The sequence below is a fragment of the Benincasa hispida genome, chromosome 10 (genome assembly GCF_027475165.1).
Source record: "Benincasa hispida cultivar pf3 chromosome 10, pf3_genome.v1.1, whole genome shotgun sequence".
NCBI lineage: Eukaryota > Viridiplantae > Streptophyta > Magnoliopsida > Cucurbitales > Cucurbitaceae > Benincasa > Benincasa hispida.
In genome coordinates, this window is record NC_143487.1 from 4,735,572 (window position 1) to 4,751,024 (window position 15,453).

At 35.6% G+C, this 15,453-nt stretch overlaps 1 long non-coding RNA gene across 1 annotated transcript; it reads right to left on the bottom strand.

Moving 5' to 3' along the window:
- Positions 1-8,035: 8,035 nt before the first annotated feature.
- On the bottom strand, positions 8,036-10,712 carry LOC120089392 (uncharacterized). The gene is made up of 4 exons (XR_005485163.2): positions 10,144-10,712; positions 9,795-9,868; positions 8,336-8,465; positions 8,036-8,190 (listed from the first exon to the last, which is right to left on the bottom strand). It is a non-coding gene; the product is annotated as an uncharacterized LOC120089392 (long non-coding RNA).
- Positions 10,713-15,453: the final 4,741 nt, after the last annotated feature.

Genomic DNA, 15,453 nt, shown 5'->3' on the forward strand with positions numbered 1-15,453 from the left:
TTTTAAATCTAAATGACATACTTTATGCACATACAAGATTTATTTAATTATGACATACATCACATGTATAAATAATTAAACACATACTGATATGGTTTTAATTGTGGCATTTTCAAGTAAACAAAAGCCTAATTATTACAAAATTCAGCAAAAATTGGCTCCAAAATTCTTTTGGATCACTCGAACTGCCCCAAACCGGACCCGAACAACTTGAACCGGACCAAAATTTCCTGAACTGGACCAGCCAAAGACCATTTGAGGTCGAACCGGACAGGAACTAAAGAAAACCGAACGAACTGGCCAAACTCGCTTGGCCTTGCTCATCAATCTGGTTGAGAAACTCGATGCTCGCTAATCGATTCATTCAAACTCGTTGCTCGACGTTCGACTGATTGAAACTCGCTGCTCGATTGAATTCTCGCTTGCTCTCACTCAGCAATATGAGCAGTGTTGCAACAGATTTCTGCGACTCGGGTTTCTTCACTTCTTTCTTCAATTACAACTTAATTTCAACTCAAATGACTCCAAATAAATTATAGACTCTTGAGCATACATATAAGCTCATCAATCAAGAGCCAATTACAAATTTAACAAAGGAATCAAAGAGAATGTAAATGTAAAATCTCATAAAACCATATGAGTGCACCATTTTTATATAACTTGTGAAAAAACACCCACCAAACCAAAATTAAATCAAGTTGAATACTTAGATGATTCTCTGGTATCAATTGTTAGAGTAGGAAAACATACAGCAGAAGTAAAACGGATCATTAAGCATTTTGATTCATTAATTTTTGCTTTTAATTAAGCATGCTCATATAAACTAAGAAGAGGGTTTCATGACATACCTGAAGGAACTCTTATTCAAGAGTACTTACGAGCGGAAGCGGATCTTTCCAATTCATTGTGACAGAATTACCACATATACATTCAAACATACTAAAATGCATTCATAATGCTAAAGAGATCGAGAGATCACAGCAAATCTAAAACCCAATCGTCTACCTCAAATAGTCTCCACACGAACAGAAGGAAACAGAGATGACACCACCACTTAGAGCCCTCAGTATTTTTGGAGTGAGAATCCAAAGGGTTGGCTTTGTTCGAATTTGGTAGAGGGAAAGAGGAAGAGAGATCATATACAACGACCAAGCAAGTGGGAGATGAGCTCGTCTATTGTATAGAAAAAATGCTTGATCGTTTAGGTGAAATATACGATCATGTAGGAAAAAGGCACGCGATCGTATAAGAAAGGTAAGTGATCGTCTAAATGATCGTGTAAGAAAAAGTAAGCGATCGTCTAAATGATCGTGTAGAAAAATAGTGATCACCTATACGATCATTTAGTAAATATCGCTTAGGAAAAGGTAAACGATCGTTTAGTAAATATCGTGCGCGGGTGTAATCGTTAAGCGATCGCTTAACAATATCGTATAAGTAAGCGATTGTGTAGGCACTGATTTTCTAAGCGATGACACAGTTTTTAACAAAATGTCTGTGTATCTCATGTTAACACATCGTGAGCTATTTATGCGTCTCAAAGTGATCTTTCAACTCACTCATCTGTTATTAAAGCAGAAGAGACGCCGTCCCATTTTCCTTTTAACCGTTCAATGAATGTGATCACATCATATTTATAACATATAAATTAATATCATATATTAATTATAGTATTTTTCCTCCACTAGATATAAATCATATTTATATCTAATTTCCTCCAAATTAATGTATCTCATACATAAAGTTAATTATATCATATATAATTAACTAGTTCAATTATACCATATATAATTAATTAGTTCAATTATACCATATATAATTGAACTCCCTCTTATCAATTTCAAACTGACCCAAAAGCTGACTCTCAACTTGTATCCAAGCTACCAAGGGGACCTTATGGACCTAAGCTCAAAGCTCCAATGGTATGTGAATAGCTTACTAAACTCTTTAGTCACGATATCCACTATCATTTAACTGCTATGCATTCCATTAAAGACCGACAGCTGAACTCTTCTTGCCATAGATATATTTCTATGTCCATTGGATATAACCAATCATCGGTACAATGACCCTTTATCCTAATTACAACAGGCCAATTTATCGTTTCACCCCGTAATTACATCTTCCTCTTTAAGTACCACTGAACTCTCTAATGAACAATACAACATAATTCTACTATGTGTGAACACCTCTCGGGCCATGAGAAGGTGTGTGACGCCACATCATTCAAGCCCCAGGATCAGCCCTTAAGAGAGCAATATATCTATTTACCCCTACTTTGGGGAAGGAGTGAACTCCATCTTTTGAAGCTGCGTTCCCAACTCCCAAATCAGACGAATCCCCAAAGTGGTAGGTTTGAGTCGGCGCTCTGGCCACCGCACCCATGCAAATCAAAGGACCGCCCTCAATGGCATGAGTTCCCAGCTTACTTAGGATTGGGGTCATGTTACCTATGATCATCCTAGTGAAGTGAAATCTCAGCCATGAACGGAGTTATATGACAAGACGTTAACACTTCGAGGTCAAGTCTTATACAAACTCTTTGTATAGGATGCCCCCGTTCGCATGTCCACTACACGAATGATCAGGATCATACCATCTGTGACAAGTCACAACACTTGTAACAATTCCACAAAGCGGGCCGCGTTCGTAGTGTTACTAGGATAAGGTTTCCCTCCTATATCCATATACTATGGACTATTTTGGTTGTCACTTAAGACATGATCCACTTGTATGTCACTACATACATGCTAAAGTTACATAAAGACAACCAGGGATATTAAGTTTATTGGTTCGTGGTAAAATACAAAACATCTAAATGTGCAAAGTCAAGAAGTAAAGTAAATATCATATATTATTATCACAAGTGTTCTTACCAAGTTGTTTACAAACTATAGGACACGAGACTTTAAGGCACAAACCCCAACAATCTCCCACTTATCCTAAAGCGTAGTGGGGAGTACAAACAAACAGTACAAAACAATAAACTAGGGCATAAAAACCCAGTGCAGCAAAATTTCCCACTTGCCCTAGCCCAACCGCGAGCGGTCCCGTAGACCCATACTCTGAAGGTAACCCTCAAACATTGTAGCTGTGAGAGTCTTCATAAACGGTTTAGCAACGTTTTGCTCCTAGGTGATCTTCGTGACGATCTCGTCTCCTTGATACACTATCTCGCGGATCAGATGATACTTCTGCTCTATGTGTTTGTCACGCTTGTGACTCATGGGCTCCTTGAAGTTCGCCACAGCGCAATTATTGTCACAATAGAGGGTGATGGGCCTAGACATATCTAGAACAACTTCCAGCTCTGTCGAGAACTGTCTGAACCAGACAGCCTCTTTAGCAACTTCACAAGCCGCTACGTACTCGACCTCCATCGTAGAGTCGACGATGCACCCCTGCTTAGTGCTCTGCCACACTACAGCTCCTCCGTTAAGAGTAAATACTAACCCTAAAGTGGACTTCTAAGAGTCCTTATCAATCTGAAAGTTAGAATCCGTGTATCCAGTAAGGATCAAATCCCTAGACCCATACACAAGCATGTAGTCCCTTATTCTCCGAAGATACTTGAGGATGTTCTTAACTGTGGTCCAGTGACCCTAGCCTCGGTAGATTGATACCTACTAACTATTCCCACAACATAGCAGATGTCTAGCCTAGTGCAGAGCATCGCATACATTAAACTACCAAAGGCAGATGCATATGGGACCTGTCTCATGTCCTCAACATCTTGAGGCATCTTAGGACACATGTCCTTAGACAAAGTGACTCCATGCCTGAATGGTAGTATGCCCTTTTTTGGAGTTTTGCATCGAGTACTTGAGCAAGATTTTGTCAATATACGATGCCTAAGACAGTGCTAGCACATTATTCTTACGATCCCGAAAGATCTATATACCTAGAATAAACTAAGCCTCACCCAAATCTTTCATTTGAAATTGGGTCGCTAGCCAGTTCTTAACTGCAGTCAGTAGACCTACATCATTCCCAATGAGTAGTATATCGTCTACATACAATACTAAGAAAGCTACTAAACTGTTGACTATTTTCTTGTAAACACAAGGTTCATCAATGTTTTGGTCAAAACCATACGATTTGATCGCAACATCAATCTGAATATTCGAAGATTGAGACGTCTGCTTCAGCCTATAAATGGACCAATTCAGTTTGCAAACTTTTTTGCTCTTGACCTTGCACGATGAATCCTTCGGGTTGCACCATGTAAATGGTGTCCTCAAGATTACCATTCAAAAAATCCGTCTTGACATCCATTTACCAAATCTCATAATTATAATAAGCTACAATGGATAGAAGGATGCGGATCGACTTTAACATGGCAACAGGTGAGAAAATCTCCTCATAGTCGACTCCCTCTACCAGGGTATAACCCTTTGCCACAAGTCGAGCCTTGAAGGTTTGCACCTTCCCATCAGTACCTTGTTTGTGCTTGTAGATCCACTAACAACCTACAGGTCTTACCCATCAGGCTGATCTACAAGATCCCATACTAAGTTGAAGTACATCGACTTCATCTCGAGATTCATGGCTTTGACTCATTCATCCCAGTCAACATCCTCCATTGCCTTTTGATAGGACAACGGATCCTCAACATCACCATCTGCCACCATAGCTAGAAATTCCGTGAATTCTGAATAGCGATCAGGCAGGTTCATTGATGGAACACGAGACATACGCAGCGGAATAAGGATCTAACTACACTCTAATTGCTTTTAATTTAAAGGAAAAAGCATGCAAAAAGTAGGAAAAAAAACAGTAAGTTAAAGGGATGTAATACAATCTTTATAGCTCCCAAAACGCTTTTCCTCACTACATCTCGACCCGAACTCTTCCGAACCACCACTAGAGCTGATCTACTATCCTCTGGACTCAGAACCGGGTTGTGGGACCCGATGGGTGAAGAACCCGAGAGAGAAAAGGAGATGGAAAAGAAGATGGAATTTTGGGTTGGGTTTGGTTTTGAATTTTACTCCAAAATAGTGATTTTTCCAGCCCAAATTTAGAAAACAATTTTGGCAAAAAGGCAAAAGTTTTTAATCCAAATTCAAAGCCCATATTTATAGAAAAGAACCATGCAAAAATTGCATGAAATCAATTCATAAAAACCCAACACCTAAAATCCACTATCTAAGTGGGCTTAATGTCTCCACTATAAGCCAACACCTAGCCCACTATTTTGTTAGTGGAATTATCCAACAAAAGTTTGGATTTTCCCACTAACTTTAGTCAAAAGGCAAAATAGTCATTTTGTCAAAGTCAACACTTTGATTTTTTATGATTTTTGCCGTGTTGACTAATTTTGACCTCCCGATCATGAATTCGCATTCATTTTCTCGAAATCAAATGACATTTGAATATAAGGTCGGTCAAAGTTTGACTTTTCAAAGTCAAAAGTCAACTCTTTGACTTTTTACATCTTTGACCATTTCCATTATTTCCGAGCTTCCAAATATGAACATATTCATATTCTTGATATTTAAATCACATTTAAATATTAAAGTGTATCTCTAAACTGAAAAAACTGACCACTATATCACATATACTTGTCGATTTCTCTCTCTTCACCAAATTCGAATAATTCGAATTATTCTATCATACTGTTCTAAATTTATTCCATATGATCTAGTAAGGGAACCTAATGGACCTATAGATTATGGGCTCCAACGATCCGAAATTAGCTAGCTAAACTCTTTAGATGGAATGACCCGTTAGTTAACGAATATTGATTAGCTCCACCTAAAGAGTTTAGCTAGTTAATCTCAGATCATTGGAGCCCATGATCTATAGGTCCATTAGGTTCCCCTACTAGCTCATATGGAATAAACTTAGAACAGTATGATAGAATAATTCGAATTGTTCGAATTAGGTGAAGAAAGAGAAACGGACAAGTATATGTGATATAGTGGTCGGATTTTTCAGTTTAGAGATACATCTTTAATATTTAAATATGATTTAAATATCAAGAATATGGATACGTTCATATTCAGAAGCTCGGAAATGATGGAAATGGTCAAAGATGTAAAAAGTCAAAGAGTTGACTTTTGACTTCGAAAAGTCAAAATTTGATCGACCTTATATTCAAATGTGATTTGAATTTTGAGAAAATGAATGCGGATTCATGCTCGGGAGGTCAAAATTAGTCAACACGAAAAAAATCATAAAAAGTCAAAATGTTGGCTTTTCGGTTAAAGTTTGACTTTGACAAAATGACTATTTTGCCCTTTGACTAAAGTTAGTGAAAAAATTCAAACTTTTGTTGGATAATTCCACTAACAAAATAGTGAGCTAGGTGTTGGATTATAGTGAAGATATTAAGCCCACTTAGACAAATATTCGGCGCATCAGAGACTGAGAATTAAGGATAACGACACAAATAATAGTGTTATCGCTTCACTACAGAGTCAGATGACCGCAATGATGAACCTAATTCAAGGAATTGAGATCAAAAGCCTAACACCACAGAGTGGGCAAGTGAACACAATTAATCAGAATACCACAAGGTGTGCGACTTGCGGTGACGGACACGTAATGGAAGAATGCCCACAGAACCTGATAACAGGCAGAAATGCACGTTATCATAGTGCTAAGTTCTTAAACAATGTTGGATTGCATTGATAAAAAATGTTAAATTGCGTCCATCAAGCATCAATTTCATAATATTGCGGTCGCATGTGTTCATCGCATAGGAACAGTTGATTTTTTTTGTTTTTATGCAAAATATGCGTTGACGCAATGCAAGAATTACGATCATAGGAAATCATTGGTCAAGCGCAGCATTACCGCAAGGCTTTGCAGTGATCGTGTTCGCAAATATTCACCCGGGAAGGATCGCCGCAACTTGGTCAGAGTAACATGGTGGGCGCATCTAGGTGAAAGGCTAATTAATCGCGATGGGACAGAAAGCTGATGACAGTCGAATCCGAATTAAGTTGACAACCGATAACGATCACAAGTACATTTAGCTTTTCAGAGACCATTATTCAACGCATCAGTCAGGAATTAAAGCCATCCCATCTGTACAATCATGAGAGAGAAGCCGCCTTTCACCATGGATGCTCTATAAATACCAAGGGCATCCTTCAGAAAAGGGGTTCACCAGTTCAGCAGTTAGAGATTTCATACTTTAGTTCGTACGTCTTTGTTCATAGTTTTCTTTCGTTTTAAGGTAGAGCAAAGGAAGAGTTGTGACGTTGAAGATCGCTCAAGGAAACTTGAGAGAGAACCTTGAGGCGAAGAAGCAGAGAGTAGGCTGACTCTCGCGAGAGCGAAATTATCTTTTGAGCACGAGTAGAAAACAATGTAAAAGCCTGGGTAGTAAGAGATTGCTACCAGACCCTTTTATTCTATACTTGCATTGTTATTTTGTACTTCATCTTTATATTTATGCAATGAAAGCTCTATTTCTACATCTGTTTACTCTCTTGGCACGCATGAGTAGCTAAACTAGTCGAATGGGTTGAGAAAAACTAAGTTAACATGACTTAGGAAGTTCATTGCTTGCGATTGTCTTGTTTTATGCTGTGCAAAATACCCTTTAGAGTTACTCGAGAGAGTCTAAAGAAAGAACCTAATGACTCGAGAGAGCTAGGTTAGAATCTGGACTCGAAAGAACAAGATTAGAACTGTATAAACAAGAGATAGGGACTTAGAGATAAGCTCTGTTTGTCAACCTGCATCCACTAGAACAAATTCGGGCTTTAATGTCGGTTGCAACTAACATTGAAGGTCTTTAGTGATTAAAGCCTGTTAGTTTCAACCGACATTAAAGCCTTTTTTTTTTTAATTCTTAACCGATATTGAAGTCCGAATCTATCCGTTTTATCAATTAGTCCATTTTTAAAGTTCCCTTGCCAAATCTATTTTTTGGGTAAAAAAGTACAACATGACACATCATCATCGAACGCTATGGCTATGACATATTATTCATGTATGGATTGTAAATCTATTATATTTAATCCGCAAATTTTGCTATAGAATTATAATTTAAAAGGCGTACAATAATTCAGGCCTTGAAAACACAAATTACAAGTAATACAAAGATTATGATTTTACAAACATTATCAGTTTACTATCCCTCTCCACTTGGTAAGTATGGATCCCTTCATAATTCTTCTTGAACAGACCCCCCAACTTCAGCAGTGTCTGGTTATAGGCATCTTTATCTGACCACTGTTGTTCAAAGGATCACAAACAATAAAGGTTTGGGCGTAAGCATAACACATGCAATGGAAGATTGTATCCATTCAAATATATATATAGATAGATAGATAGATAGATAGATAGATATAAATGGATAAAATGTTTGAGACCTTACCCTTAGAAACTCTGCAACTTTTGTCAGCAAACTGTTGCTGCTCGAATGTACTTTGGTTTCCATGGCAAGAGAAAACAGAAGAGCCGGATTGCAGGACAAAACAATCAGTAGAGTTCAATGAGGTTGCAATCTAGATAATCATAAGTTGAGACGTTACCATAAGACTTGCAATGGCTGAAATTAGTATAGGCTTTCAATGGGAACCAAAGAATTTTTTTAAAAAAGAAAAAATAAAATAAAGCAAGTAGTTCATGAATGATGAAACCACTTATACTGAAATTCCAATGTTGAGAACCAAAATCAGTTCCAAGAATTGCAGTTAAATATTACACATACTGATTAGTACAAATCAAACAAAATAATATGCACTCGTGTCCATGCTCGATAAATTCAAACTTGATGGTCATTATTTCTATTGGTGTGATGTGATAAGACATTATTTTTTTGAGGAAATAGTAACCATTCATTGATATGATAAAATGGGATACAAAAGGTCCTATAAATGAAATAACTACAAAAAAAGCACCTTCAAAGTTTGTATCCTATAAATGGGATACAAACTTAAATAGTACAAAAACATGTCATCAGATGCATTAGCTTAAATAGATCTTTATGATAGAAATCATAAATATTCTGCATCAATATGTCAAAGCATACAATATATATATATATGTATATATATATATATATATACCATCTCCTTCTAATCACATAGTTCAAACATAATGTAAAAACAGGGGGAAAAAAAACAATATTGCAAGCAACCAAATTTATCATGGACAGTTTATTCATACAAAACAAGACTTTTAATTAAAAATAATGTTGGCTAGATGAGAAAGTGAACTTCAACCATCAACACATGCAAGCAACCAAATGTATGAGCATACTGAGAAACTGGAACTCAAAGGAAGACCACCTCCGACTTATTATGAGAGAGGTTTCCTAAAAAGTAAAATCTTTCATCAAAACTCCTATAAAGAAACATTACAACGAACTTCAACCAATCATCAACAGTTACGCTATTTGTATGTTAGTACCTGTAATCCTATATTAGTATACCTTCAAAAGGAAAACCAAAACAGGGTTCCAATAATCCATAAAGTACATTCATTGCTTTAAAAAGCGGTATATGTTAGAAGAGTAGCCTGTTCAAGAATAATAAATTTAATTTAAGAACAAGTAAAATTCATTTGCAACTTCTAAAATAAGATCATAAAGAAAAGTTGAATAGCCCAAACAATTATCACATGCTCATCATTATCAAGAATGTCAGGTGTCTAAAGAAATTGTTTTGCATTGAAGAATAAAATAAAATAAATGATATACGAAACCAAAGAAGGCATTACACTCCTACTATAGCCAAACTCCAAACATATACATTTCAATATCATTTGGATGGAGATATTTCCATTAATAGTCCATATTGAAGAGAATCAAAAGCATTTGTATAACAAAGTACCTTTTCCCCAACATCCTTAAATCGTTTATCCTTCTGTACATTGTTGGGTTTACTTCAAGTCCAAATGGAAAAATCTCCAAATAAAGCAAAATAAAAAAGAGAAGTGAGAACAACAGGGAAAAAATAAGACACAAACACACACACACACAAACATACCAAATTCAAGGGAGTTAATTCCTTCTCTAGATTAAAAATTTTTATCTTAAAAAACAATAGGTTTGGGTTCTTTCAAGTTCTCACCCGCTTCCTTCATGAAAATGCCAGTAAAGATCAAATTCACTAACCATAAAGTCAAGAACATATGAGAGATACCAAGGGAGCAGATGATTTAACTGATATATAAGAGTACCTGTTCAATTGAGTTAAGTGCTTCAACATCTCTCCGCTTCTGCAAAGAACAACATTACGAGAGGGAAAACAAAAAGAACTGCCTTGAATCTTTTTAAAACATTCATATTAATCAAATTCATTTCAGTCACTAATAAACATCACATACGATTGAGAACATCTCACAATAACAACTAAGCCTACGCCAAAGCAAAAAATCACTCACCTCACAAACTAAAAAAAAAAATCTAAATAAACAGCCATAACCTGCTGGATAAATCATCTATGAACTCTCCCCCCTAAATCAAAAGAACGAACCAAATCAATCAAACACAAGAAAAGAATACATTAACTCCAAAACCAAAAGAAACCCTCGTCCTCTTACATTCAGTAGTAAACAAAAGAAAAATGAAAAAAAATGAACCAATAGAAGACAATGATCTCAGACATCATTAATTAACTCCCAAGCCCCAACAAACACAAATCTTGAAAAACAAATGACAACAAGACTAAATCGGATGAACATAAACAATAGTTTTTTATAGAGGATTAGTTTGAATGTGAAATAGTTCTCTAAAAATGCCTACAGAGGATAATCCCTGACAAACAGAATAGTTATAAAAAATGACTTGCAAGTGAAATCACAAAGCAAAAAAGATAGTACATTTATACCTTCCCCGTCAAAGTGATCTCCCTAATCAACACATATGCATTTCTATCCAGAACAAGAACAAGTAAGAATAATTTGGTTTCTATCCAGATGTATTAGAGATCTTAGGTGCAACAAAAAGTTGATTCCTTAATTGGTTTCTATCCAGAACAAGACCAAGTAAGAATAATTTGGAGGGAAAAAAGGCAACAATTTATCATATAAAAAATGAGACTCTTTCAAATTTCATTAGCCAAAAGTGAAAAAAAAAATTAATCAAGTATATCTACCTTAACAAAATGGGAAGGGTTTGGAAGTTCATGTATTATTGGAAAGCACAATCACTAATCACTATATACCCAGATGGCTAAAACTTTGGCATTTCCATGCATGGGTGTAGAAATCTCATCATCTTTTCCATCATAAACTAAAGGTCTATTCAAGGTCTTTTTCTACAAACATCTGCGTACGTCTATGCAGACTTGAGAAGTCACAGGCAAACCAAATAGATTATAGGAGCTTAGAGATAGTTTGAAGAAAGAAGTTGGCTATCGTGTTCATTACCTTCTTTAAAAAAGTTGAATACGTATTGTCCCAAATTAACTTGTAGTCCCCAACAATGCAAGGGCATAATTTCAACACTAAATAAAAGCAAGATGTTACCATTAACTCACTTGGTCAGACTCATAACGTTTATGAGGCAATCAACTGCAAGAAAACAGTTCAAATCCATCATATAATTTGAAGTAAAAGAGTATGAATGGAAAAGACTCCAACAGGAATTTGAGGACCAAATTAAAGGATCGAAAACAATTAAACACAAGGAAATTACTAGTACACTTGGAACTTACAGGGTCACTAATCAATTTACCGTTTTTACCCCTCCAGGACTTTCACACTCCACACAGAATCCAATATCCTGAGCAAGCATAAAATGCAACTCCATTTTAATAAGAACATACGAAATTCAACCAAAATGACTATGATGGAGACAAACGACCATAAAAAAAGAACACGAATTTGGTGGATCTGAAAAATGATAAAGAAAATGGCATCTTTTAGATTTGATCGACGAGCGACGACACAGAGGTCGGATCGACAACCAACGAAGATCAGATCAACGAACGGAGGTTGGAACCACAACAAACCTGAACGATCACGAAAAATAGAGGAAAATCAATGAACGGAGGCCAGATCTGCACACGAAGGCCATATTTTAGAAAAAATAAGCTAGCATTTAGTAGGAATTCTCATTGTGAATTAGCATTTTCTTTGGTCCCAATTTCTAAGCTTTTCTACATTGACTTCAATAATTATTCATGAATATTTTGGTATAACTAAGCAGAATAGTTTTTAAGAGTATCTTTGCATCTCATTTGGAAAAAAATCTCATTAGTGAATCGAGAACAAAACACCTGCAATGTAACTTTAAAACATCAATTGATTGCTATAAAATGTGTACAATATTATCATATAATTAATAGTAACCTATGAGTTCATAAAATACATATATCTCAAATAGTACTATTAGAATTGGTCTTAAAGAGTTCATCAGAGATAATATAATAAAATGGATAGGAAGCATACACTTATAGCTAAAGGTAGGTACTTGGTTAAACACATGACTCATGCATAAAAATCAATGTTGTTTTGTGGTGTGAACAAACCTAGTTGAAAGAATCCATCAAAATTGAGTTGATTACTTCAAGTATTGTAAAGAAAACCAAATGCTGACTGCAAAAGATCTAAGCACTCAAGTTTGTAGCCATAATGAATTTACATAATACAACTATTTGGAGGAAATTCATGATAGAAGACTTAAAGAGAATGAATTGCAGAAGACTTAAGAGAATTGTTGCTAAAAGAAGAAACAGAGAAGCTTTAAACATGTTTCCTTAGCAATGCTCATCCAAAAGTTTAAAAAAAATGACTTCTTAACTTTTAGGAGCTTAGATTTTCAATTATCTCCAATTAAACTACTACTAGCAATAGCCAAGCTAATCCAAGTCTAGGTAAAACTTCAACGAAACAATATCCAAAGGGTTAAAGCCAATTGATAAGAATAAATTCAGACAACAAATAAGATTACTTCTCAATTTTAGCCTATCAGCTTACGAACTAATCACTAATCAGAATGGTGAAAGAAACAAGATCCTGATGAAAAAAAAAAAAAAGAGAATACAATAACCCCAACAAAGTAGATAAAGAAGATGAAGAAAATTCAACTGTACAAACAAACAATTCCAAGAATTAGAAACAAACCAACCTTAAACAGGACTCTCTCACAAAACACTTGAAACCACACAAAATCGACCTAATCTTTACCAGTTTCTTTGGTCAATAGTTGTTTATTCCAATTGCTAGAACCAAGCCCTATGAATCAATTAACTTTATGAGTATAACATCTTTCTTAAACAAAACAAATTTAAAATGGTAAAGAGATATACCTAGTATAGATGAGAATGCTTTGATTCGACATTACATGATGGAAGACTATCTAGTATGTATAAGTACAATCAGGAAACATACAAATGTAGAAACGTTTCAAAGTTTAGAAATACAAGTAGCCAAAAGAAAATATGACCAAATGATCTAAATTTAATTGATTTAACATATAAGGGTAAGAATATTCTTAATGAATTTTTCCCCACCCGACTCTTTTACATGGAGAAGTATACTCACCCTCTTTCAAGATTCAAATCCAATTGTTGTCCAGCTGTGACTCTGTCAATTTCATACCTGCATTATAGTTAATAAGATTAATTTAGGAGAGTACAAGATAATGTCTAGATTCAAAGCTAGTATACATTTGATACAAACCGAGGTACAGTAAGACAGATCTCAACTCACTACACATCTTCTCAGTATTTATTTTTTCAGACCTTAACTCACTGCACATCTTCTCAAATGTAACTAAATATAACAAACAACTAGCATTTTAGAGTCAATCTTGCATTTAATGAATCAAAATTATAAATGCACTTTACCAATAAAATATATGGAATATGATCAAGTTTTTTACTCAAATTGATTTTGAGTATATAGTTCAATAAAAACGAGTTTTAATATTAAGATGAGTACTTGCACTTATTGAGGAACCATATTCTAATGCAAAGATTTTTTTGCTTCTTTACTTTAAACTAAAACTAAACATCTCAGTTTTTATGGAATAACCCACCTACAAAGATCTATAGAGTAAAAACACATTCATAGGATTAAAAATAGCAAAGTTGAAGCTGAAGAAGAAGAGGAAAACCCAAACTCATGGAAGAAGCTGAAGTGAAGATAAGAGAAGAAAAGGAAAGAAAAGAGAGATCTTGAAACAAATCTGATGGAAAGAAAAGAGAGACATAAATCACCCTTTATGTAAAAAAATCATGCTTTCATCACTAGTACAAAACTTAAACAAATTGGGCCTTGAAGATCTTGAACAAATCGGGGCTTGAACAGATCTGAGCGGAGCTCGATCATAGGAATATATCTAAGCTGAGATTGGGTTGAAGAACGACAGGTTGGCGAATCTAATGAATGAATCGACGATTTGACGAAGGAATCAATGACTTGACATACGACTCATGGCGGTGGATGAATCGGTGCAGACCTAACGGACGAATAGATGGTAGACCTGGTGAAGCAAACAATCGGACGGACGAAGTTGGAACGCACAGATGGTGGAGTTAGATCTGATGAATGATGTCGACGGACTGATGGAGATGGTGGCGAGAGGGTTCTAAGGGAGAGGAAATTTGTGAGAAAAAGAGAGAAAATAGAGTTTGAGTCGGTGTTGAAAATCGAAGTATTGATAGGAATACCGGGGGTACCGAATACGGATAAGGAAAGTAGTCTACTCATGCCCAAGCACAGCAGAAATGAAAAAATTGGAACGCACACAAATCTGATAAAGGAACGGAAGACGGTGGCAAGAATGGAAGATCTGATGAACGATGGTGATGGACTAATGAAGATGATGGCGAGAGGGTTCTGAGGGAGAGAAAATTTGTGAGAAAAAGAAAGAGAAGAAAATTTGATAAATGAAAAAATAGGGTTTTTAATAAAAGGAAAGAGTCGATAGGGTTTAGCTACAATGTCGGTTTTAAACCGACACTGTAGCTTGATTAAATATATCTTTAATGTCAGTTTAAAACCGACATTAAAGATTTGCTTTTTTTTCTTTTTGCAACCGACATTATACATCTGTGTTTATTTTTTCCAACCGACATAAAAGGCCAAATTTCTTGTAGTGATCGTATGCATCTTAGAGATAGGAATGATATTATGTGGTCACCTTATTTTTTGTGTGTCATTCTGTCATCGCATAAATAAGAATAAAGGCTTATGTGTAGGTTCTATAGACTTTTCGCATATATCGCATGCATTCTAGTTTTAGAAGTTGTGGCATTCACACCGAGAGGTGGTTTACTGTTGTATGCATGTTACATGATCGCATCCTAGGAAGTGTTAGCCGAAACTTTTCTCAACCCGTTCACCGCATACTCATCACATCTTCCGTTTATCAACTCTTTTCAATCTCCACCACATTTATTTATTTCTCATTAAGGCAATCAACAACAAACCAACAATTTATTTATTTGGCCACCGCAAAGTTTTCATAAAAATTACCAACGTAACCTATTTTCACAAGTCCCTGTGTTCGACCCTAGACTTACCAGGAAACTTAGTGGA